Source organism: Oryctolagus cuniculus, chromosome 6, assembly GCF_964237555.1.
Source record: "Oryctolagus cuniculus chromosome 6, mOryCun1.1, whole genome shotgun sequence".
NCBI classification, from domain to species: Eukaryota; Metazoa; Chordata; class Mammalia; order Lagomorpha; family Leporidae; genus Oryctolagus; species Oryctolagus cuniculus.
The window spans coordinates 120294091-120320579 of NC_091437.1; the positions used below are offsets into that span (position 1 = coordinate 120294091).

At 47.1% G+C, this 26489-nt stretch overlaps 1 long non-coding RNA gene across 1 annotated transcript in view; it reads left to right on the forward strand.

Annotated features, from left to right (window-relative positions):
• LOC127490736 (uncharacterized) overlaps nt 1–25549 on the forward strand; it is a 28125-nt gene extending 2576 nt beyond the window's left edge. The window contains exon 2 of the long non-coding RNA XR_007919113.2: nt 24694–25549. This is a non-coding gene — a long non-coding RNA (uncharacterized lncRNA). The remainder of the gene's footprint in view (nt 1–24693) is intronic.
• Nucleotides 25550–26489: the final 940 nt, after the last annotated feature.

Genomic DNA, 26489 nt, shown 5'->3' on the forward strand with positions numbered 1-26489 from the left:
CAAAAAAAAAAACCAGGCCCAGCACATCCTTGTCTTGCTTCTGTGCCTTTGTTCTGCCTGCCCTGTGCTCTACAGTTCTACTCACATCACAGCAATCAACTGTTCAACTGTGCTTTATATCCAGGTAGGCCTTGGACCTTGTTTTGCTAACTCTTTATAGCCAGTACCCAGCAACTGAAAGGCAGATGTAGTAGGGTTTGGTTAAATGCTGATGTAAATTGTTCATAGGATATCCTATTTAACAGAGCTGTCACTCTGTAGGTTGGAGTGATGGATGGTAGAGTTAATCCTATTCAGTATAAGGCTGACCTTTTGATTAATGGATTATAGATTTACAGAAAAAAAAAAAAAAACAGGTAGAACAGGGCTTCCACATACTGGCCCCTGCTCACCTCACACAGCTGCCCCTAGGACTGACACCTTATAGTACAGCACGCTTATCTATATGTGACACCAGGATCACAGGGAGTCAATGTGTGTGCCTTATGATTAACTCAAGTTCATACTTTGTTTCCTTAGTTTTTGCCTATGTCTTTCCCTCGCTCCAGGATCCCACGCAGGATAGAACATCACACTGAAATGTTATGTCTACTTAGGTTACCTGCCCTGTGATGGTTTCTCAGACTCCCCTTCTTTTGGATGACCTTGCCAGTTTTGAGGAGTGTTGATAGAGCTTTGTGTAGACTGTCCTCTCTGGGAATTTGATGCTCTCTTGGTCTGCCTGGGGTACTGAGTTTGGGGGAGGAAGATCGTCGAGGTGAAGTGCTTCATCACATTATCAGGGGTGCCTGGTGTCTTTCAGTGTTGATGCTGACTTTGATCACCTCCCTGGCTGAGGTGTGTTCTGTGTTTGTCAGGTGTCTCCACTGAAGACTTACTTTATTGCCTTGGTTTTCAGGCTGTGCTGTCTGGAAGGAGGTCAGTACATGCAGCCCACAGCTAACAAGAAGGGAGTTATGCTTACCCTCCATCAGGGTGAAGTATCTGTTATTTGATTTCTTCTGAATTGGAGATTTGTCTCTTCTTCCCCACTTATTAGCTTATTCATTTATTTATGTCCATATGCATTCATAATCTATAATTTGAATCAATTCACTAATAGTTTATCTTATCACTCAGATTGTTCAAGTCTTTGATCATGGTATTTTAAATACATTTTTATTGTCATGGAGCTTATTTGAAACTAAATAAAAATGAATCATGCTTAATGATAATCTGTATTTCTCACATAAGAAAACATTTTTCCCGCTTAATGAAATTTGCTTATCTTCTGTGCTTATCCAAAAATACATCAAAAGGAAAAAAAATCTATGAATTTTAGTAATGGATTACCAGTTAAACTATTCCTTTTATTGCCTCATCAAGAGCATTCTTAAGTGAAACTGTTATTTTTTTTTCTAAGATTTTATTTATTTATTTGAGAGGCAGAGTTACAGACAGAGAGAGAGAGACAGAAAGGTCTTCCATCCATTGGTTCACTCCCCAGATGGCTGCAACGGCCAGAGATGAGCTGATCCGGAGCCAGGAGCCAGGAGCTTCTTCTGGGTCTCACATGTAGGTGCAGGGGCCCACACACTTGGGCCATCTGCCACTGCTTTTCTAGGCCATAGCAGAGAGCTGGATTGGAAGAGGAGCAGCCGGGACTAGAACCTGTGCCATATGGCATGCCAGTGCCGCAGGCAGAGGCTTAGCCCACTATGCCACAGTGCCAGCCCCAAACATTTTTTTTTTTTTTTAATCAAACTGAGAGTGGCAGGGGTAGCCTTGTGGTGTAGTGTGTAAAGCCACCATCTGCAATGCTGGCATCCCATATGGGTGCTGTTCATGCCCAGCTGTGCCACTGCCCATTCAGCTCTCCACTAATGGCTTGGGAAAGCAGCAAGAGATGGCCCAAGTACTTGGTCCCCTACCATTGAGAAGAAGCTTCTGGCTTTGGCCTGGCTGTTGCAGCCATTTATGAACCAGCTGATGGAAGATCTCTGTGTGTGTGTGTCTCCCTCTCTCTGTAACTCTGCCTTTCAAATAAATGAATCTTTTAAAAATAAATAAACTAGGGACCGGTGCTGTGGCGTAGTGGATAAAGCCACTGCCTGCAGTGCTGGCATCCCATATGGGCACCGGTTCGAGTCCTGGCTGCTCCACTTCCAATCCAGCTCTCTGCTATGGCCTGAGAAAGGAGTAGAATATGGCCCAAGTCCTTGGGCCCCTGCACCCACGTGGGAGACCCAGAAGAAGCTCCTGTCTCCTGGCTTTGGATTGGTGCAGCTCTGGCCATTGTGGCCAATTTGGGAGTGAACCGTCGGATGGAAGACTTCTCTCCCTCCCTCCCTCCCTCTCCCCCACCCCGCCTCTCCTTTTCTCTGTGTGTAACTCTTTCAAACAAATAAATAAATCTTAAAAAAAAAAATAAACTAGGGTTAGCAGTGAAGAGTATGACTCTTAGAATAATTTAGTGCCACTGCCTTAATGTCTGCCAAAGTACTAGTAGCTTTATCCAACAGTAAATGTTAGCACGATAAAAGGAAAGATGTATTAATTCTATTAGTAAATTACTATAAAATAGTTTTGATTTCATGCTGTATCTAAATGGGTCTTTGGGACTCCCACAGGTCAATAGAGTACACATGGAGAACTGTAAATCCAGTTGCCTGGAATCCTGGTAATCAACTTAGTCATTCCTTTCATTCTCTACTCCAAAATCAGTTCACGTTTCCTGAGTAAGATATGCTAAGCTGCATCCTAAAATTTTTTTTAAAGAAAGATTTATTGCGACTTCCCCAGCCCTGCTCTGTTGGGACCGGTGAACCTTGCCCGGGAGTAGAATTCCAATAAAAGCTTGTGAATTAAAAAAAAAAGAGAGAGAAAGATTTATTTATTTGAAAGGTACCATTATGGAGAAAGGGAAAGGGAGAGAGAGATCTTCCATCCTCTGGTTCATTCCTCAGATGGCCACAATGGCTGGGGCTGGGTCAGGCCAAAGCTGAGAGCCAGGAAAACCACCCCCCCACACACATCCAGGTCTTCCACATGGGTGGCAGGGGTCCAACTACTTGGCTTCCACTGCCTTCCCAGGCTCATTAGCAGGGATCTGGATCAGAAGCAGAGCAGCAGGGACTCTTAACTGCCGCAGTGTAGCCCTAAACTTCTGCATAGTAGTAGCTCCTTTAATCCTTCACCAATACCATGAGACAGGAGTTATTATTGGCATTCCTGTTTTACACATGAGAAAGCTGAAATACGACTATAATTTGCCCAAGATTCCTGTGGAGTCTGACTCCAGCATCTCTGTACTATACTGCCTCCGTTTGTCACCATTCATCCTTTTCTGATTCCAAGTCATATCCAAATGAATCTTTATTGCCTGTGCCTTAGCTCAGGACTTAATTCTCTCCTTAGTGTATTGACCTCCTAACTCGTTTTCGTGACACACTGACCCTCCAGTCTGCCTTCCAGTGAAGTGTCAGGGCTCTGTTTCCATAGCATAGATCTTCCCATGCTGTTACTCTGCTTAAAACTCTTTTGAGGGGCCAGCGCCTTGGAGCAATAGGTTAATCCTTTGCCTCTAGTGCCGGCATCCCATATAGGGCTGCTTCTCTTCCAGTCCAGCACTCTGCTGTGGCCTGGGAAAGCAGTAGAAGATGGTCCAAGTGCTTGGGCCCCTGCACCCACATGGGAGACCTGGAAGAAGCACCTGGCTCCTGGCTTCGGATTGGCACAGCTCTGGCCATTTTGGCCATTTGGAGAGTGAACCAACGGAAGGAAGACCTTTCTCTCTGTGTCTCCCTCTCACTGTAACTCTGCCTCTCAAATAAATAAATATTTAAAAATAAGTAATAAAAAATAACCCTTCTGAGGGCCAGCACTGTGGGGCAGAGGGCTAAGGGGCCACCTACAACAGCACCATTCAAGTCCTAGCTACACCGCTTCCAATCCAGATCCCTGCTGATGTACCTGGGAAAGCAGCAGAGGAGGCTCAAGTGCTTGGGCCCCTGCCACCCTTGTGGGAGATCCAGATGAAGCTTCTGGCTTCTGCCTAGCCCAGCCCCAGCCAATGAGGCCATTTGGGGAGTGAACCGTGAACCAGCATATGGAAGATTTCTGTCTCATTCTATAACTGCCTTTCAAATAAATTTTTAAAAAGATTTATTTATTTATTGAAAGAGGAGAGAATTAGAGAGAGAGAGAAAGAGGTCTTCCATTCACTGGTTCACTCCTCAAATGGCGCAACAGCCAGAGCTGGCTTGATCTTAAGCCAGAAGCTTCTTCCGGTTCTCCCCGATGGGTGCAGGGGCCCAAGGACTTGTTCCATCTTCTACTGCTTTCCCAGGCCATAGCAGAAAACTGAATCAGAAGTGGAGCAGCCAGGACTTGAACCGGTGCCCATATGGGATGCTGGCACTGCAGGCAGCGGCTTTACCTGCTGTGCCACAGGGCCGGCCCCTCAAGCGTTTTTTTTTGTTTTGTTTTTTTTTTTTTTAAGAAATATTAACTCTCTAACTCTTTCAACTAAATAAAATAAATCTTTAAAAAAAACTTTAAAAAATGTGGCAAATAACCATGTCAGATGAGAACTAAGGAAAAATAAAATAACTAAGGAAAAATAAAAGCAGGGCAAGGGGTGCAGTGGGGACGTGCCATTAGCTGGATGTTCCGGGCAGACCTCTCCTGTGTGACATCTAGCAGAGAACTGTGGAGTGAGTGCAAGCCATGCAGAGGTGAGGGAAGAACATTCCAGGCAGGGGAGCAGCCAGTCCTGAGGACACCACCACCAAGGCGATGCCTGTGGCGGTGGTGGCAGAGGAGGAGTTGCCACAAAAGGAAATCTTAGAAGGATCTGGCTGGCTGCTGCAGGAGGGAGTTGAAGCAGAAAGCCATGTAGGACAGTAGTGTAATCCCAAAGTGATGGTGATGAGGACAGGGAACAGGGTGGGAGCTGATTTGAGATGATGAGACCGGGCAGAGAGCTACCACTGATAGGCTGTGGTTTGCTGGGAGGAGCAGCTCTACAGCAGAGTTAAAATCAAGAGTTGGTTTTTGACTGGTTGTTAAAGAATATCTCCTGAGATAGGATTAAGTGTCAAAGGAATCACATGAACAAGACCAGTGTCTGCTAATACTAACTGATAGAATTAAAAAGGAGAGAACGATCCAACATGGGAAGCAGGATACACAGCAGACTCAGAATGGCAAATGTCCTAAACAGCACTCTGGCCTCAGAATCAGCCCTTAAGGCATTTGGATCTGACTAAAAAGCCCATGAGAGTTTCTCAGGCATGGAAAGCCAAGGCACTGTGGGGGAAAAAAAATGACCTAAATGAAATATCTCTGTGTGTGAGATCCCAGCAGAAAGAACGAGCTGTCAAAGAAGGCGGTACCTTTCTCTGAAGGGGGAGAGAGCGTCCACTTTGATTATGGCCTTGTCTAAATAAGATCGGAGTTTGTGGACTCAAGAGGCTTCCATAGCTTTGGCAACTCATGACAAGAGCCTCGGGTGATTACTGATGTCATAAATAAGGATGCCAATTGTTATATCAACAACAGGAGTCACTGTGCACTTACTCCCCATGTAGGATCTCTGTCCTTAATGTGTTGTACTATGTGAGTGAACAGTACTAGTAGTCAAACAGTACTTTATACTTTGTGTGTCTGTGTGGGTGCAATCTGTTGAAATCTTTACTTAATATATACTAAATTGATCTTCTGTATATAATGATAATTAAAAATGAATCTTAATGAAGAATGGGATGGGAGTAGGAGATTGGATGGTTTGCAGGTGGGAGGGAGGTTATAGGGGGGAAAACTGCTATAATCCAAAAGTTGTACTTTTGAAATTTATATTTATTAAATAAAAGTTTAAAAAAATAATATCTCCTGGATTATAAAAAATTTTAATGTTCAGCAGAGTTGAGGTGATTTTATAATGAACACCACATACCCACCACCTAAATTCCACCATCAACATTTTGCTACCCTTCATCACTATCAGTCTCTTCGTTCCATTTCATTTTTTGGCGCTTTGTTTAAATATCAGTTAACTTCCTCCAACAGTTTAATATTTCTTTAGTTTTTTTCTTTTGAGGCAAAATTTACTTTGAGGTATGAATCTTAAGTATGTACTCTTAATAGACAGACTTGTGTGGCAAAAACTCTTGTCAAATTATAATTAATTTATCTGAGAGATGAAGCTCCCATCTGCTGGTTCACTCTCCACAGATGCCTGAAACAGCCAAGGCTAGGCCAGCGCCAATGCCAGGAGACAGGAATTCATTCAGTCTGAGTCTCCTACATGGGTGGCAGGAATGCAATTACTTGAGCCATCACGACTGCCTCTCAGGGTGTGTATTATTAGCAGGAAACTATAGTCAAGAGTTTGGGCCAAGAATTGAACCCAAGCACTCAGCTATGGGTTGCAGGCATCTTAACCAGTAAATACCTGTTTCCTGGTGAACATTTTTATACAGCCACAAAATCTTTTTGTGGGCATATGTATTCATTTCTTTCTAGTGGAACTTCAGAGTCACAGAGTAAGTGTATGTTTTAATTTTATTTTAAAATAATCTACAGGCGCCGGCACTGTGGTGCAGCAGGTTAATGCCCTGGCCTGAAGTGCCAGCATCCCATATGGGCACTGATTCAAGTCCCGGTTGCTCCTCTTCCGATCCAGCTCTCTGCCTTGGCCTGAGAAAACAGTAGAAGATGGCCCAAATCCTTGGGCCACTGCACCCTCATGGGAGACCTGAAAGAAGCACCTGGCTTCTGGCTTCAGATTGGCACAGCTCTGGCCATTGCAGCCGACTGCGGAGTGAACCATCGGATAGAAGACCTCTCTCTCTCTCTCTCTCTCTCTCTCTCTCTCTCTCTCTCTCTTTTTCTCTGCCTCTCCTCTCTCTGTGTAACTCTTTCGAATAAATAAATAAATCTTTTTTTTTTTAATTTTTTTTTTTTGACAGGCAGAGTGGACAGTGAGAGAGAGAGACAGAGAGAAAGGTCTTCCTTTGCCGTTGGTTCACCCTCCAGTGGCCGCCGCGGCCGGCACACCGTGCTGATCCAATGGCAGGAGCCAGGTGCTTCTCCTGGTCTCCCATGGGGTGCAGGGCCCAAGCACTTGGGCCATCCTCCACTGCACTCCCTGGCCACAGCAGAGAGCTGGCCTAGAAGAGGGGCAACCGGGACAGAATCCGGCGCCCCGACCGGGACTAGAACCCGGTGTGCTGGCGCCGCAAGGTGGAGGATTAGCCTAGTGAGCCGTGGCACTGGCCAAATAAATAAACCTTTAAATAAAAAATAAAAAAACTACAAAACTATCAGACCTCTTTCCCAAAGTACATAGACAAAAAGGACTAGTGGATACATTGTGCTATAGTTGTCTGTGCAGTGCTGTGGCATAGTTCAAATGAGGTAGATACACTCTTACCCAGGGCTAACTTCAGAAACATGTTGCAAAAGACAAAAACACATTGTAGATGGAAACATCCAGTATGTTACCATTTATATAAAACTTAAAAGAAGTGAAACAAATATTACATGTGAATATGGGTACATAGTAACATAAAGTCTGCCTCACAGACATCCTGGATTACAGTACCTGCTGGGAGTAATGAGTGGCATCACAGGGGCTCCTAATGGTCTTCGGCCCCCTGTCAAATTCTATTTCCTTGAGACCATCTGAAGCAAACTCAGTAAAATGTTAAGGTTACATGAAAATCTGAGTGGTGGATACATGTTCCATTACAAATATTAATCTTTATGCTTTTCGGTTTTCTGGTTGCTGACTTTAAAAAAAACTTTTCTGAGAGGCAGAGACAAGTGACAGAGATCTCCTATCTGCTGGTGTAGTCCCCAAATGCCTGCAGTGTCTGGAGAAGCTGGGAGCCAGGAAGTCAATCCAAGTCTCCCATGTTGGTGGCAAGGACCCCACCACTTGAGCCATCACCAGCTGTTTTCCAGGGTGTACGTTAGCAGGAAGCTGAGTTAGGAGGAGAGCCAGGCATCAAACCCATGCACTCCTATGTGGGACACAGGCATGGGTGTCTTAATTGCTGGGCCAACTGCCAGTCCCTTGTTGGTTTCTAAGGAGCGTCTCCTGACTGACTTACTCATTCTCCCCTGCCCCTCTCCTGTGGGCTACTGAGGCTGGACTGGCCCAGGATGCGAATGGCACCACTGTTCTCTCCCACCGTTGTGCCTCCTGGTCAGTGCTACCACAGCTCAGAAAGCTGTTAAGAGACTGGAGGTGGTTGCTGCAGACAAGGAACACCTTTGACCTCTGTTTGGTTCTATTCTCTTAGTTACCAAGTCTTGGTCTGAGAGCCACACTTTTTTTTTTTTTTAAGACTTATTTATTTGAAAATCAGAGTTACACAGAGAGAGGAGAGGCAGAGAGAGAGAGAGGTCTTCCATTCAATGGTTCACTCCCCCAGTTGGCTGCAATGGCCAGAGCCAGGAGCTTCTTCCGGGTCTCCCACACAGGTACAGGGGCCCAATCTACTGCTTTCCCAGGCCATAGCAGAGAGCTGGATTGGATGTGGAGCAGCTGGGACTTGAACAGGTGCCCATATGGGGTGCTGTTACTGCAGGTAGCAGCTTTACCTGCTACGCCACAGCACCGGCCCCCACACCGTTTCCCTTCCCAGTTCTAAACCATGCTGGAAATGGAACCACACTCTGGGGAACATTGTGGTATAGTGGATTAAGTTTCTACTTGCAATGTCAGCATCCCTTAGCAGAGCTGGTTTAAGTTCTGGCTGCTGTACTTCTGATGCAGCTCCCTGCTCATGCAATTGGAGAAGCAGAAAGATAATGACCCAACTGCTTGTTCCCCTGCCACCCATCTAGGAGACCTGGGTGGAACTCTGGCTGTTGTGGCCATTTGAGAAGTGAACCAGCAGATGGAAGATCTCTATTTCTCCCTCTCTTTGTCACTGTGCCTTTCAAATAAATAAATATATCTTTTAAAAAAGTGAACTCGGGCCGGCAGTGCGGCATAGAAGGTCAAGCCTCCACGTGCAGTGCCAGCATCCTGTAAGGCTGCTCCACTTCCCATTCAGCTCCCTGCTGATGCAGCTGGGAGGGCAGCATAGGATGCTGTGGTGCTTGGGCCCCTGCACCTGCATGGGAGACCCGTAAGAAGCTCCTGCTCCTGTCTCCTGGCTTTGGATTGGTGCAGCTTCGGCTGTTGTGGCCATCTGGGGAGTGAGCCAGTGGATAGAAGACCTTTCTCTCTGCCTCTGCCTCTCTCTAACTCTGACTTTCAAGTAAGCAAATAAAATCTTTAAAAATATATTCAGTTTCATTGTTTTTTCTTCAGGGACTCTAACTATATTTGCATGATTTCATTTGCCTGCTTTATCACTCCTTGTCTCATAGTTTTAAAAAATTTATATTTTATCTTCACTTCTCTGTTCTTTATGTCATCTGTCCCTTACAGCCTTTCCTCTTCTCCTCTGTGTGTGGGAGCTTGGTGTCATTTCTGAGATGCCTTTAGGCTTGTTTCCATGTCCTCTCTGAGTGCACCGGTTCCTGTTTTGTGTCCTCAGCTGCCCAGACCCCTCCGGTTGCCTGCCCAGCCCTTCCTTGCCTCCTCTGCTTCTGCTTTGTCATCTTCCTGCATAGCTGCCATTTCCTCATGACATTGAAAAACATTCATAATAGAAGATTGGGTTAGAATCTCCTGCTTTATGGCAGCATTTCTCTGGTGGGTTTCCTGTCTGCAGAGTTTCGCTCTTTTTCAGGTTTCTTCCTGGTAGTGACTTTTATGGATGTCTTTCTTAGGGGGTGTGTGTTTGAGTTCCAACTTTTTATCATTTATTTTTGGATGAACTGGGTTTTTCAAAACCCACAATGAGCAAGAGAGCCCTGTGATGGGAGCGAGGGGAGGTAGCTTTCCTCAGTTCTCAGCTCAAGGGCTCCCTCCTCTGTTACTACAGGGTGGAAACTTGATCTTGACACAGTGCCCCATGCAGCTAGGCCTCCTCCAGCCTCTGGGTCACAGCTGGGCTGCAAGGGCTCCCAGCGCTTGCCCAGTGTCCCGGGGTCCCTCTCGGCTAAAATGGCTCGGGTGCCTGTGAGTCCTGTTGCCTACCCGATCTCCTGCTCCCTCTCCCTGTGTTCCTGCCCTCTTCCTTATTCACAGCAGCTCCCACTCTGGGTGCCTGCTTTCCTCCCTGGTTGAATTTCTGCGGGGCTCCTGTGCAGTCCTGCCATTGGCTGGGAGCACCTGCCCAGCCCACATTGCACTGGCTCTGGGGTGGTGACCCTGCCCAACACATGAAACCGGGGAACAGCCTTGTTTCACAGAAGTAGCAGTTGGCAGGCATTTCCCACCTTCATTCCTGTGACCCTGTGTGGCTTCCAGGAGCTGTGGAAAGACTGTGAACAATGCTGTCACTTTGCTTTTTTTTTTTTTTTTTTTTTTTTTTTTTTTTTTTTTTTTTTGACAGGCAGAGTGGACAGTGAGAAAGAGAGACAGAGAGAAAGGTCTTTCTTTGCCGTTGGTTCACCCTCCAATGGCCGCCACACTGTGCTGATCCGATGGCAGGAGCCAGGTACTTATCCTGGTCTCCCATGGGGTGCAGGGCCCAAGCACTTGGGCCATCCTCCACTGTACTCCCCAGCCACAGCAGAGAGCTGGCCTAGAAGAGGGGCAACAGGGACAGAATCCGGCGCCCCGACCGGGACTAGAACCCGGTGTGCCGGCGCCGCAAGGCGGAGGATTAGCCTAGTGAGCCGCAGCACCGGCATCACTTTGCTTCTGATGGACTGGTCGGGCTGCCCACAGCAGGCATTAAAGGCCTTCCGGAGCCTGACCCTGTGTCCCTGTGGGCTGTCTCTGAGCTCTCAGCTATGACTGCTGCTCCAGCTGAACTAAGGTGCACACCATCCCAGGACTCATCTTGCACAGTCCTGCCATTTGCCTGACTGTAGTGTGCACCTGTTCACAGCAGCTCTTGTGTTTGGTGATGCAGCATGTATGTCTCTCTTAAGCCCCCAACACACACACCTCTGGACAGAGCCTAACCCACTGCCCACTGATAGGCTGCGAGTATATGCAAGCCCAGCTGGTGACTGTGGTTCCCCTTCCCGTGGCAACAGCCGTTGTTTGAGAGAAGCAATGGCTGAAGTCCTTCCTGAATCCTCCCTCCACTACAGCTAGCTGAGAGGTCTGCCCCTGTCTCTGGGTCCCTGTGGCAGAGCACGTTGATCTGGAGGAACACCATATCTGCAACATTAAAGCATACCCTGCTTCTGGGTCTACTCCCTGCTGATGCACCTGGGAAGGCAACAGATGGTGGCCCAAGTGCTTGGGCCTGTTACTCAAAGGTGGAGACACAGGTGAGTTCCAGGCTCCTGGCTTTGGCCTGATCCAGCCCTGGGCATTTAGGAATGAGCCAGCACATGGAAGATCTGTCTCTACCTCTCTGCCTTTCAAATAAATAAATCTTTTAAAAATAAAGAATACGGCTGGGGCAGGTGTTTAGCCCAGCAGTTAAGACACCCGCATCTAAGGCTGGCATTGTGGCACAGTGAGTTAAGTCCTGGCTCCACCTTGCAGTTGCTAGTGACATAAGCCAGTTCATCACATTTTAGCTTAGGTTACTTTGAGTTGGTTTTGTCACATGCACCTGAAAGAATATGCATTTATCTATTGTAGTACATACATGAGTTAGAGAGGTAGAGACAGAGAAAGAGGTCTTCCTGGTTCACTCCCCAGATGGCCACAATGGCCGGCTGCCCCGATCCAAAGCCAGGAACGAGGAGCTTCTTCCGGGTCTCCCACGTGGGTGCAGGGACCCAAGGACTTAGGCCAGCATCTACTGCTATCAAAGGCCATAGCAGAGAGCTGGATCGGAAGAGGAGCAGCTAGGATTAGAACTGGCACCCATATGGGATGCTGGCACTTCAGGCCAGGGCTTTAACCTGCTGTGCCATAGTGCCAACCCCGTGTAATTGTTTACTCATTTGTATTTCCCACTGAAAACTGTGTGTCCATTTCCTAGCATTCCTGGACAGTGTTAGGCAGTAAATAAAAGTTTCACTGGGGGACTGGTGGTGTGGCACAGCAGGTTAAGCTGCTGGCTGCAATGCCAGCATCCCATATGGGCACCAATTGAGTCTCAGCTGCTCCACTTCCAATCTGTCTCCCTACTAATGCACCAGGGAAAGCAGCAGAAAATGACCAGTTACTGGGTCTCTGCCACCCATGTGGGAGACCCAGATGGAGTTCCAGACTCCTGGATTTGGCCTGACCCAGCCCCAGTTGTTGCTATTTGGGGAGTAAGTCAATGGATGGGAAATCTGTCTTTCAAATATATATATATATATATATATATATATATATATATATATATATAATGTATTTATTTGAAAGGCAGAGTTACAGAGAGGCAGAGAGAGAAAGATCTTCCATCCGCTGGTTCACTCCCCAAATGGCCACAACAGCTGGAGCTGGGCCGATTCGAAGCCAGGAGCTTCTTCCGGGTCTCCCACACTGGTGCAGGGGTCCAAGTACTTGGGCCATCTTCTACTGCTTTCTCAGGCCATAGCAGAGAGTTGGATCGGAAGTGGTGCAGCTGGAACTTGAACCAGCGCCTATATGGGATGCTGGTACTGCAGGCGGTGGCTTTACCCACTATGCCACAACTTCTGCTCCATAAATACATCTTTTAAAAAAAGTTTCACTGGAACAGTTTCTGCCTTTCCACATGCATCGTGTCACTCCAGATACTAGCCTGCCAGATCCTCCGTATGTAAAGTGTAGTCACGTGCATGCCCAGCAGGACAGAGTATTGAAGAGCTTGCATCCTTCCCTCCCCTCGCTCCTTCACCAGAAGTGGTGTCCTCCTTGGAGTCCCCAGATCGCATTTAATCAGGTGCTGTCTGTTCATCCTGCCTTAAATTAGAGTTGGTTGCATTTCTCTTCAATGCGGCTGCAAATGCCAGAAAGCAAAGACCTAGCCCAGGATTTTAGTGTCTGAGTTGGTGAACACACAACCGAAGGCCTAAGGGGTCGTTAGAGGCTGGTAGAACATGATTGGTCGCAGGAGTTCTTTTGCTGCCTGAGACACGTGGTGAATTGAAAGGACCTGAGGAAGGGCCTGCGTTGTGGTGCAGCAGGTTAAGTTGCTGCTGGCAAAGCCAGCATACTGTATGGAAGCACCAGCTCGAGTCCTGGCTGTTCCCCTTCGCATCCAGCTTCCCGCTGATGTGCCTGGGAAGACAGGAGAAGATGAACTGAGTGCATGGGCCCCTGCCACCCATGAGGGAGACCCAGATGGAGTTGCAGGCGCCTGACTTTGGCCTGGCTCAGACCTGGCTGTTGCAGCCATTTGAGGAGTGAACCAGTGGATGGAAGATCTGCTATGCTCTGCCTTTTAAATTGAAAAAAAAAAAAAAAAAAGGGAAAAAGACCTGAGGAACAGGTACAGCTGAATTGTACTTCTCCTGAAGGCCAGAACGCTGTTTGGAAATCTAAGCCATAAGAATTGACCAAAGCTGTGATTTTCCCATAAGCTTCAATTTCTTGCTGCCTGGTAAAAGCTATTAACCTTTCCAAGCCAAGTGTTGGTAATGGGACTGAGGAAACAAGGTGAGCAAATCAGAGTGCACCGTGCCTCCAGTTCTGCAAAGGGGAAACAGCATGACTGGGAAAAGAGGCTGGGAGCACTGTGTTCAGCACTGTGTCTCAGAACCCTCCACTGGCCTCGGTATTTCCCCCTGGGTCTCCCCTATTTACTTAGGGATAGTCTGGCTGGTGCAACCTTTCTGGGAAAATGTAAGCCCCAGAAGGCCAGGAACGTGGTCTGTCTGTCTACTGCTGAACCTCCAGTACCTACAACAGTGCCTGGCCCCTCCTCCTGGGGCTGTGGTAGGTACTCTACAGTTACTGGATTCATAGCCCTACTGTGGTGGATGCAGCTTATTTGCCTTTTATGTACCCTGCTAAAATTTGTGTATGTCCAGATTTCCATATCTGATACAGGTGTTAAAAGGATCTTTTCAAGTCCAAGTCCCATGTCAGGGACCTGCAATGTCTTATGAAAGGTATCTCTAGTGCCTAAAACAGGAGACACCTGGAAATATTTATGGAATGAATGATTTAATATTTGATTAGTAAAGTTTTAATTGAGCAAAGCAATGGAAATTAGCAGCTCAGGTTTAGTAAGAACTAAACTGTACTAGATTTAACCCCTGTGGAATTTATAAGCACTCACAAATGCCTGCCCACTGAGTATTGCAACAGCCCCTAAAGCTGCTTGGAGAAGTGAGCAGTGGCTCAGCAGAGAGGAAGGCTTGTCTGAGATTACAAAGCCTGCAGGTGGGGACTTGAACCCAAAGCCTGGCACCAGATCTTATGATCTTTCCACTTTTTCATGGATACCAGTTCATATAAAACTCGGAGAACTGTCAACATTATAGAATCTTAGAATTGGAAGTGGTCTTAGTGCAAATTCCAAACCCTGTCCTCATTTTTCAAAAGAGGAAAAATAAGGTTCTAAGTTTCACAGGTTGTCCCCAGAGATATCCATCCAACTTAGGCAGCAGTCACACTGATGTGGTTTGTCACTTAATCATGCTCAGTGTGAGAGAAGGGGTTAAGTTTGGCAGACCGGCTGCCCTAAGCTATGGGTGCATCAGAGGCCCCTAAAGCCGGGCCCTGTATGACAGGAATGTGGCCCTCATGGAAGGAAGCTCAGTTTCTATTTCTGTCATCCATTTGTGCTGCTTCTTACCTTGCAGGTAAGGGGGAGGGGTATCTGGCCAGGGTTCCCTACTCTCTCCTCTATAGACAGCTTGATAAATGCTCTTGAGTTTGAAAGTTAATGAAGGGGCAGTCATTGTGGAGCAATGGGTTGCCACCGCTTGGGATTCCTGCATCCCATGTTGGAGTGCGGGTCTGAGGCTCTGCTACTCCACTTCTGATCCAGCTTCCTTCTTATGTAGCAGGTAATAGCTCAAGTGCTTGGGCCGTTGACACCCATTTGGGATACCCGGATAGAGTTCTCATCTCCTGACTTTAGCCTGGCCCAGCCTTAGCTGTTGTGGGCATTTAGGGGAATGAACTAGGTGATGGAAGATCTCTGTCTCCCTCCCTCCCTCCCTGTCACCCTGCCTTTCAAATAAATAAGTCTGTTTTTAAAAACAAAGTTAATAAAGTAATCACCCCAATTCACTCTCCATTTATTTACGGTTTTTATTTTTCATCCCACTCTTGAACCGTTAATAAGGCAGAGCCCAGTTTTCTCTTGTTTTTTTTTTTTTTTCCTCCTAGTGTAAACCCCATACCTGCTAACTGGGAGTTCACAGCACACAGGATCTGATGTAACTTGCTTTCTGTCCAGTAGTAATGACTTTCCCAGGCCTGCGAGGAAGAGAGATGCCATTGTTTGTCCTTACATCTCATTTTCTTTTGAGTCAAAAACCTGACAACAGGAAAAGCATACACCTAAAATTTACCCATAGAAGTAAACTTTTTTAAGCTATCACATAGCAAAAAAAAAAAGAGCCTGCTGATACTTCGTGCCAGCAAGAAGGTGAGGAAATGAATACTCAGCTGTTGCTGCTGTGAATGTGAGCGATGCAAAAAGCAGAGATCACACTGTCAATTTTGTTCCCTCAGCCCACGCAAATCAAGCTCCAGTTTGTAAGGCTATATGCTGAAGAAAATTCACTGGAGCTTTAATGTGTACTACCAAAAACCTAGACAATTTTGTGGTTTTGTTTGTTTTTGACTGGCAAAGTTAGACAGTGAGAGAGAGAGAGAGAAAGGTCTTCCTTCCATTGGTTCACCCCCCAGATGGCTGCTACTGCCAGCGCACTGCGCCGATCCGAAGCCAGGAGCCAGGTGCTTCCCCCTGGTCTCCCATGCGGGTGCAGGGCCCAAGCACCTGGGCCATCATCCACTGCCTTCCTGGGCCACAGCAGTGTTAAACAGTGTCATCTGTAATGTAAAGAATATGATTATCTTTAAAAGAATAAGTTGGGGGGGCTGGCACTGTGGCACAGCTGGTTAAAGCCCCAGCCTACAGCGCCAGCATCCCAAATGGGTACTGCTTCAAGTCCCAGGTGCTCCACTTCCAATCTAGCTCCCTGCTAATGCACTTAGGAAAGCAGCAGAGGATGGCCCAAGTCCTTGGGCCCCTGCACCCACATGGGAAACCTGGAAGAAGCTCCTGGCTCCTGGCTTTGGATCGGGTCAGTTCCAGCCATTGTGGCCGTTTGGAGAGTGACCCAGCAGGTGGAAGACCCTTCTCTCTGTCTCTACCTCTCTCTGTAACTCTATCTTTGAAATAAATAAAATAAATCTTTTTAAAAAATGAGTTAAGATTACCTGTGTGGATTTGAAGAGCTGTCCTATGATATATTCACAAGTTAATCATTCAGATTACTATTAGTGGAATGGTCTTTGGCGGGGGGGAACCAGTAAATTTTTATAAATATACAGACATAATTTTTTTTAAAGATTCTATTTGAAAGGCAGAATTACAGAGAATCTGCTGTGCACTGACTCACTCCCCAAATGGCTGCAATGGCCAGGGCTAGGCTAGGCCAAAGACAGGAGCCTGGTCTTGTAAACAGGTAGCAGCAGCTCAAGTCCTTGGACCATCTTCTGCTGCCTTCCCAGGTCCATTAGCCGGGAGCTGGCTCAGATGTGGAGTAGCTGAGACTTGAACTGGTGCTCATATGGGGTGCCAAAGTTGCAGATGGTAGATTAACTCACTGCACCACAACACCAGTCCCAAGACGTAATTCTCTGAGTTTGGAAAAAGTGGTAGCAAAATATCACCTCTGCCATTAACATTTGTTCCCTTGAGGCTAGAATTAGGATGGGGAAAGAAGCACTGAGGTGTCTATGTGATTACAGCAAGTAAAAACTGTACTGTGAATTTTTAAAAAGATATTGTGATGGGCCAGTGCTGTGGCATAGCAGGTAAAGCCACCGCCTGCAGTGCCAGCATGCCATATGGGCATTGGTTTGATTCCTGGCTGCTCCACTTCTGATCCAGCTCTCTGCTATGGCCTAGGAAAGCAGAAGATGGCCCAAGTCCTTGGACCCCTGCACCTGTGTGGGAGACCTGGAAGAAGCTCCTGGCTCCTGTCTTCTGACCAGCACAGCTCTGGCCGTTGGGGCCAACTGGGGAGTGAGCCAGCAGATGGAAGACTTCTCTCTGCCCCTCTTTCTCTCTGTAACTCTGACTTTCAAGTAAATAAATAAGTCTTTGGAAAAAGAAAAAAACTTCTACTTTAAAAAATAATAATAAAAAAAAAATGTAGTGTGAAATTGAAAGAATGGGTTTTATATAGATGAGCCACAATCTAGTTTGCATAATTTAAAGATTGCGAGTGTTTTGGTAACTGACTTCATCTCAGGCGTCATCTATCAAAGGGGAAGGATATCCACCTCATAGCGTTCAACCAAGGGAAATAAAGAACACAGAGTATGGAACACATTGTGATTCCTGTCTGTCTGTTTTTCCTTCTACATACAGAATTTGGAGTAGAATACTCAAACACATGCAAAATGCATTAGCCCTACAACTGGTATGTGTTCTCCTGATGTTCTCAACTTGGCCTTGGCCTACCAAAAATGTGAATTAACCTCCCTCTGGAAAAAAAATATTCAGGAGATGATCTCTGTTTCCCGTCTTAATACTTATTAAAACAAAATATACAATGGTGCATTGGCCCTCCGGATGTTACCTGGTACCTTGGTTATTAGTAACGCAGCTGAGAGCAGGAAGGAAGGAACAACGTCTAAACAGATGCCCAGATGCCTAGAGTTCACGTTCTTGCTCGATCTCTTATGCCCGTGTTAGACAACTCACAGGATGCTTCTAAGAACAGGAAGCAGGGACAGGCATTTGCTGTATGGTTGGGATGTCTACATCCCGTAGCCAGGTGTCTGGCTTTGAGTCCTGGTTCTACTCCCAGTTCTACCTTCCTGCTAGTGCATGCCTTGGGGGCAGTGGATTATGGCTCAAGTAGTTGGGACCCTGTCACACATGTGGGGGACCTGAATTGAATTCCCAGCTTTGGCTTGGCACAGCCCTGAACATCATACGCATTTGGGGAGTGAATCAGCAGATGGAAGCTCTTTCTGCCTCTCAAATAAGTTTTAGGGCAAAAACTTAGGGAGCCAGTTAGTCTTGGGCCACACTCTTCTCACAATAAATAAAATGGTTCTTCGTAATAATGATGCAGAATTATTGGGAGAAATTAATTCATTTTTCATATAATTTTTTTAAAAATATGCCATTAGCTCTTTAAAATTTTTAAAAATATTTATTTGTTTGAAAGAGTTAGGGAGAGACAGAGATCTTCCACCCACTGGTTCACTCCCCAAATGGCCAAAATGGGGGAACTGGGCCCAGCCAAAGCCAGGGAGCAAGCTTCATTCGGTTTCCCACATGGGTGCAGGGGCCCAAGGACTTCAGCTGTCTTCTGCTGCTTCCCCAGGTGTGTTAGCAGGGAGCTAGATTGGAAGTGGCGCAGCCAGGGCTTGAATGGGTGTCCATGTGGGATGGCCAGTGTTGCAGGCCTTAGCTTTACCTGCTCTATCACGGTGCCAGCCCCTTTATTTTTCAAGATTTTATTTGAAAGGCAGAGATAGAGAGGGGGGAAAGAGAGAAATCTTGCATCTGGTGATTCACTCCCCAAATGGCCACACTGGCCAGGCTGAAGCCAGGAGCTCAGAACTCCATCCAGGTCTCCCATATGGGTGGCAGGGGCCCATGCACTTGGGCCATCTTCCACTGCTCTTCCCAGGAGCATCAGTAGAGAACTGGATAAGAAATTGAGCTGCCTGTATTCAAACTGGGGCTAATATGGGATTTTGCAGGTGTTAGCTTAACTTGTTGCACCACAACTTTTTAAAGAAAAATTTTCAAAGATTTGGGATGGCGAGGCAAAGGGAGAGAGAGAAAAAGAGAAAATTTATCCACTGATTCACTCTCCCAAATGGCAGCAACAGCTGGATCAGGCTGAAGCCTAGAGCCAGGAATTCAATCCAAGTCTCCCATGTGTTGTAAATACACTAGTATTGTTTTCAAAGATTTATTTATTGATCTGAAAGGCAGAGGGACACAGAGAGAGGTCTTCCATCCATTGGTTCACTCCCCAAATGGCTGCAATGGCCAGGGCTAGGCCAGGCCAAAGCTTAAAGCCCGAGACTCCATCCTGATCTCCCACATGGGTGGCCCAAGGACTTGGGCCATCTTCCACTGCCTTCCCAGGTGCATTAGCAGAGAGCTGGATTGGCAGTGGAGCATCTGGGACTCAAACTGGCGCTTGTATAGGAAGCTGGTGCCACAAGCCATGGTCTTGTGTACCGCACCACAACGCTGGCCCCATCTGGTATTATTTCTGAGGAAAACTGATTCTAAATCTTCAAGTATATTCAAATTTGAGTTCAGCTGAGTATGCTGGTGCACACACAAGCTGTGAGCGTCTCTTCCCCGTGGTCTGCATATCCTAGGGGAGAGGGATGTCAGTGGACAGCAGTGCCTGCCGGAGAGGACCAAGGGCAGCAGTCTGACAGGCGTCCTTCGTCAGGACCCTTCCCCCATGTCATACGGCTCTTAATCATTGGAATTCTTTTTTTTTTTTTTTGGGGGGGGGGGGATTTCTTTTCTAAGCAGCCCTCTTTAATTACAAAAATGGCCATAAAGTCACATTCACCGACAGTTGTGTGTGATCCAAGGGCAGCCGCTGCCTGATGGCACGTTTACACCCTTCCATCTGGTAAGCTTCTCCATGTTCTTCCAGCCTCCCCTTCGCTGTCAACATTACCCTCAAGGTGTGCACCGCAGGGACAGCACTGTCAATGTACAACTTTGTTTGTTTGGTTTTATTTTCGGTTGGCACTCGCGAAACATTTTTTTGGTGTCAGCTTTATTGGGACTTTTAACTGATAAACTCTTGCTGTGAGATAGTCTTCGCATTAGTGACCTGAAATCCAAAGTCTTCATCTGTAGGTTTGGTTTCAGTATCACTAAACCAGAGTATATGCCACATACTCTTGAAAATAAACTTTGATTTTGAAATCATTTTAGATTTATAGAAAGATTGCAAAGGGAGTATAAAGTCCCCACATGCCTTACCCCTATCTTCTACTGAAGTTGCATAACCGTGGCATATTTGTCAAAGGGAGAAATTGACAATGGTATAATTCGGTTGACTCAGGTCCATACTGGATTTCTCCAGTTTTCCCACTGATGACCATTTTTTCTGTTCTGGGGTTCCAGTTCAGGGTACTCCGTTGCATTCCGACTTCTTGTCTCTTGTCTGTGGCAGTTTTTGTCTTGTCTCTCATGGCCGTGAAAGCTTTAAGGAATACTGGTGTTCTCCAGAAGGCCCCTCAGCTTGAATTTGTCTGACAGCCAGGCTGTGGTTACCCATCAGGTCAATACTAAGCATTTTTTTAAAGTTTATTTATTTGTCGGGGCTGGTGCTGTGGCATAGTGGGTAAAGCCACTGCTTACAGTGCTGGCATCCCATGTGGGCACCTGTTTGATTCCAGGCTGTTCCACTTCTAATCCAACTCCTTGCTAACGTGCTTTGGAAAGTAGTGGAAGATGGCCCAAGTTGTGCCCCTGCACCAACATCGGAGACCCTGAAGAAGCTCTTGGCTCCTGTCTTCATCCTGGCACAGCCCTGGCCATTATAGCCATATGGATTGTGAACCAGCAGATGGATGATATTCTGTCTCTCTCTCTCCCTCCCTTTCTCCCTCCCTCTCTATAGCTCTGCCTTTCAAAAGAAAAAAAAAAAAGTCGTTATCTATTTGGAAGGCAGAACAACCCAGAGAAATGGAGAGAGGGAGTTTGAAAGAGATCAAGAGATCTCCCATCCAATGGTTCACTTCCCAAATGCCCGCAGCAGCCAGTACTGACCAGGCTGACCTGGGAGCTGGGCATTCCATTTAGCTCCCCGATGTGAGTAGAATGTGGGTATCCCAGGTGGCAGCTTAACTCACTGGACTGCAACACCTGCCCAATGCTGACCTTTAAAAATGTTTTTTGAGGGCCGGCGCCGTGGCTCAATAGGCTAATCCTCCACCTTGCGGCGCCGGCACACCGGGTTCTAGTCCCGGTCAGGGCGCCGGATTCTGTCCCGGTTGCCCCTCTTCCAGGCCAGCTCTCTGCTATGGCCAGGGAGTGCAGTGGAGGATGGCCCAGGTGCTTGGGCCCTGCACCCCATGGGAGACCAGGAAAAGCACCTGGCTCCTGGCTCCTGCCATCGGATCAGCGCGGTGCGCCGGCTGCAGCGGCGGCCATTGGAGGGTGAACCAACGGCAAAAAGGAAGACCTTTCTCTCTCTGTCTCTCTCTCTCACTGTCCACTCTGCCTGTAAAAAAAAAAAAAAAAATGTTTTTTGAGACACAGAGAGCGCTCCCATCTATGGGTTTACTCCCCAAATCCCACAGCAGCTGGGGCACTGGGCTTGGGCTGAAGGTAGGAATACAATCCAGGTCTTTCATTTGGGTGACAGGAACCCAATCACTTGAACTACCTCCTCTGCCTGAGCAGGGATCTGGAGTCAGGATTTGAACCCAATTACTCCAATGTGGGATGTGGGTGGCTGGTGCTTCAACTACGAGGCCAAATCCCTCGCTAGGCATTTTTAATGTTGATTTGTCAACATCATTCCAATTCTTAGCAACTATGTTAATGGCATCCTGAAGACTGAAATTTCTCAGGAAGTCTCATTCCAAGGCTCTTGTACCTAGAACAGTTTTGGTGCTTTTGCTCTTTCATAATGGAAGGTAAAATTCCATGTTGGGGCCTACATTGTGGCACAGCAGGTTAAGCTGCCACCTACAATGCTGGCATCCCACATGGGTGCCTATTCGAGTTCCGGCTATTTCATTTCCAATCCAGCTCCCTGGAATGCACCTGGGAAAGTGGTGGAAGGTGGCCCAAGTGCTTGGGGCCCTGTACCCATGTGAGAGACTCAGAAGAAACTTCTGATTCCTGGCTTTGGTCTGGCCCAGCCCTGGCTGTTGTAGCCATTTGGGGTGTGAACCAGTGGATGGAAGATCGATCCTTTCTCTCCCTCTCTCCACTCTTTATCTCTCCCTCTGTCTCTCTCTGCAGCTTTGCCTTTCAAATGAAAATAAAATAAATCTTTGAAAAAAAATTCCATGTTGGCATCTCAAGAAATTCAGGATGGGCTATGGAATGCACTCTTAGGAACAGTGAAACATAGCACCCCTTCCCAGCTGGCTTCCCAGTGAGCTAACAGCCAGCCAGGGGGCTGTACCCAACTCCCTGTGTTGTATCTGTGTAGTGAAAAAAGGTCAGTCCTATGTACTGGAAAAACATCTTAGATGTTGCTCTATGCAGTCTCTGCCAATTTTTAAAAAAGTTTTATTTGAAAGGCAGAATTTGAAAGGGGAAAGGAAAAAGAGAGAGGAATGGGGGTGGGGGGAAGCAGGGGAGGGATCCGTCTTCCAACTGTTGGTTTTCTCTCCAAATGGTCGTAACAGCCGGGGTTGGGCCAGGCTAAAGCCAAGAGCCACGAACTCCATCTGGGTCCTCACATGAGTGATAGAGCTCAATGACTTAGGCCATCTACTGCTGTTTTCCTAGGAGTATTAACAGGAAACTAGATTGGAAGTGGAGCAGTCAGGACTCAAACAGGGACATTTATTTGAAAGGCACACAGAGAGAGATCATTCATGTACTGGTTCACTCCTCAAATGTCCACAAAAGCCAGGGCTGGGCTCTGCTGCACTGCAGCCTGGAGCCCAGAACTCAGTCTGGGTATTCCATATGAGTGGCAGGGACCCAAGTACTTGAATCATCACCTGCATTCGCTGGAAGTGAATTGGAAGTGAAGTAGCCAGGACTTGAACCAGGCACAGCAATATGGATGCACGCATCCCAAGTGGCACCTTAACTGCTGTGCCCGATGCCCACCCCACAGTCACTGCCCACTGCATTAGAAGTGGCCAGCACCAGTGGCATGTGCTGTGGCACAGGGACACTTGCTGTCAGCCTGCAGTGCTCACGCATCAGCACTGCTAACGTGTCCCTGAGCCGCAGCACCAGGAGGGAGCTGTGGCATCAGTATTGTCATTGCTCCAGGTGGGCATTTTATGGGACTTTAGCAAGTGCACCAGTGTAATTTTCTGATGCTTCTTCCTTAGATTTTCCAGTTGGCTTTCGGATTATTTTATGCAGTGCTGCTTCAGTTTCTCTGGCTGGCCTGATGCTGTTCATGCACCTCAAGGTTCAGTCCTTCATGGTATAATCTAGATGTATTCTTTATTTTTTTAAGATTTACTTGAAGGGCAGGTAGAGTAAGGAGGATGGACACACACATACACAGAGTGAGAGGGAAAGAGACCCTCTGGTTAACCCTTTAAAATGGCCACAACAGCCAGGGCTGGGCCAGGCCAAAACCAGAGCCAAAAATTCCATGTGGGTCTCCCATGTGGGTAACATGGACCCAAGCACTTGGGCCATCATATGCTGCCTTTACAGGGACATTAGCAGGCAGCTGGATTGGAAGTGGAGGAGCTGGCAGTTGGGCCAGCGCTGTGGTAAAGGATGTGGGGTTACACTGTCGGGTTGTGCCCTGAGCCACACCATCAGCCCCTCCATTGCTATGCCTTCAGTTCTTGTTGAATCTACTCACACAGTAAAATAGTCAGTGTTTGTCCTGTCTGGTGTTTTCGTATTCTCATGAGTGAAGCCACAGTAAAGATAAGCCGTTCATGCTGTCTGTGGTGACAGTTCATCTTCAGCAAAATGGCCCATGGCCACAGCGGGTCCACACTTCTGTAATAACATCCCTGTGTGCTGTGTTAATGAGAGCTGCTGCTTTCTGCTTGTTATCCCCTCCCTGTTACCCATGAGGATATCCGTGACTCTCTGTGACGTCTTCATGGTTACACAAGAACAAAAAAAGCAACAAAATCACAGCATGCAGCCAATAAGTTGGGAGGAATGTGGAGGCACAGCTGAGCCTTAGGTCAGTTCAAACCAGGGTTGGCTGCTTTTGTGCCAGGCTCGGGGAATAACTTTTGGTTTTAAGAGCTTCTCTGCAGGCTACTGTTAGCCTGAGATAGCCATGTAAAATTTCATTTGTGATTTCCATTTCATTATGACCTAATTCTTGAGTATCATTGTCAAATGTTTCTTTGATAAGAATCTTATTTCTGCCAGTGGCATGGCGTGAGCAGTTAAGCCACCACCTGCAGTGCCAGTATCCCATATGGGCTCTGGGTTGAGTCCTGGCTGCTCTATTTCTGATCCAGCTCCCTGCTAATGTACCTGGAAAAGCAGAGGAGGATCTTCTTTAAATTATTATTAAGGTTTATTTATTTGAAAGTCAGACTTACATAGAAAGAGGGGGAGGGGGAGGATTCTTCCATCCGATGGTTCACTCCCCAGGTGGCTGTAATGGCAGGGGTAGGGTGGGGTGTGTGTGTGTGCTGGGCCAGGCTGAAGCCAGGAGCCAGGAGATTCATCTGGCTCTCCCACATGGGTGCAGGGGCCCAAGCACTTGGACTATCCTCAACTGCTTTCCCAAGCACATTAGCAGGGAGTTGGGTGGAAAGTGAGGCAACTGGGACCCAAATTGGCATTCCAAAGGTGTTTAGCCAATGCTGACCAGCCAACAACACATATCTCCCGTTTTATTCCTTTCCTTTGAATGTGATACTAACTTTAAGTGTTGGGTTTTATTTAGAACTTTTAGGCAAGGAAGTATTGAAGCAACTTTGGAGTACATCCTCTTTGATCGGATGTGAGAGAGGAGATAAACTCCTCACGTCTCTCAGGATCAGCCCTTCAAGTGCACGTTGGTTCCAGCTTAAAGAACTGCAGAATCCGGGGCCGGCGCTGTGGTGGAGCGGGTAAAGCCGCCGCCTATGGTGCCGGCATTTCATGTGGTCTCCGATTCAAGTCCTGGCTGCTCCACTTCCAATCCAGCTCTCTGCTGTGGCCTGGGAAAGCAGTAGAAGATGGCCCAAGTGCTTGGGCCGCTGCACCCACGTGGGTGACCCGGAGGAAGCTCCTGGCTTCGGATCGGCTCAGCTCAGGCTGTTGTGGCCATCTGGGGAGTGAACCAGCGGATGGAAGACCTCCCTCCCGCCCCGCCTCTCCTCTCTCTAACTTTCAAATAAATAAATAAATCTTAAAAAAAAAAAAAAAAAAGAACTGCAGAATTGGAGCTGGTGTAGTGGCGCAGTGGGTTAAGCTGCTGCCTGCAGTGCTGGACCTCAGAACACCTGCTGCTCAGTTCCAGTCCTCCCTGCTAATCTGTCTGGGAAAGCAGTGGAAGATGGCCCAAGTACTTGGACCCCTGCCACCCTGGTGGGAGACCTGGGTGGAGTCCCTGTCTCCTGGCCTTGGTCTGGCCCAGTCCTGGCCCAGCTGTGACTGCTGCAGCCATCTGGGGAGTAAACTAGTGGATGAAAGATCTTTCTCTCTCTGTGCAACCCTGCCTTTCAAATAAACAAATCTGTTTTAAGAACTAGAAAATAAATTATCACTCCACTAGATGTGCCAGCATAATAATTTCAATAAAAGCATTTAAAAATGGCTGTTATGCCTTTTCTTTGGGCTTTTGCCCGTGCTGGGCCTGTGCTGCCCTGCCTCCAGGGCACGTGGCCTTTGTGCCACCTGCTCTGTGGTTCCTCGCCTACATGTTGGCTCCTGGAACTCGGTTACGAGGTGATTTAACTGTGGTAGCTCTACATCTGCTCCCCTGGAAACTCCCTTAGGATCTACAGGCCCTTAGACTAGATGGGATTAAGGAATTATAATTAATGCAATGTACCCATGTCAAATGCTTAAGGATAATTAAGCTTGTGAAGAGCTATGACTGTTTTTATCTTTCCAGGGCCTACAAAGAGACTGTAAAGCTGTATAGCCCTGCATGAATTCCTATGGACTTACTTCTAAGGGTACAGTTTAAAAACTTGCCATGGGATCCCAAATCCACTTGGGCTAGATGGTAATGGTAACATCTTAAGTTTTAAAGGGATCATATAGGTGGGATTAAATGTTAAAGTGATCATGTCAATAGGATGAAGTGTTTATTGTTAATAATAAATAGAATTAAAGAGGAGTGAATGCTCCAACATGGAAAGGAGTCCATCCAGCAGACTCAGAGTTGCAGTCACCTTCAGTAGCATTCAGTGACCTGAGTCAGCCCTAAAGGCATTCTGGTCTGGCTAAAAAGTCCATAAGAGCATTGTAGGTGTGGAAAGCCAGGACACTCGTCAAAAAGTGTCCCTACATGGAGGACCTCCCTGGGTGAAACCGCAGTGGAAAGGAGTGGTCATCAAAGAAGGATGTGCTTTTCTCCAAAGGCAGGAGAGGACTTCCACTTTGCTAATGGGCTTGTCTGAATATTGATGGAGTTTGTGGATTCAAAGGGCTTCCATAGCGTAGGCTGCTCATGTCAAGAGCCTCATTGATGTCACACATCATAAGAGTGTTAGTTGTTAAATTAGCAACGAGTCACTGTGTACTAACTTC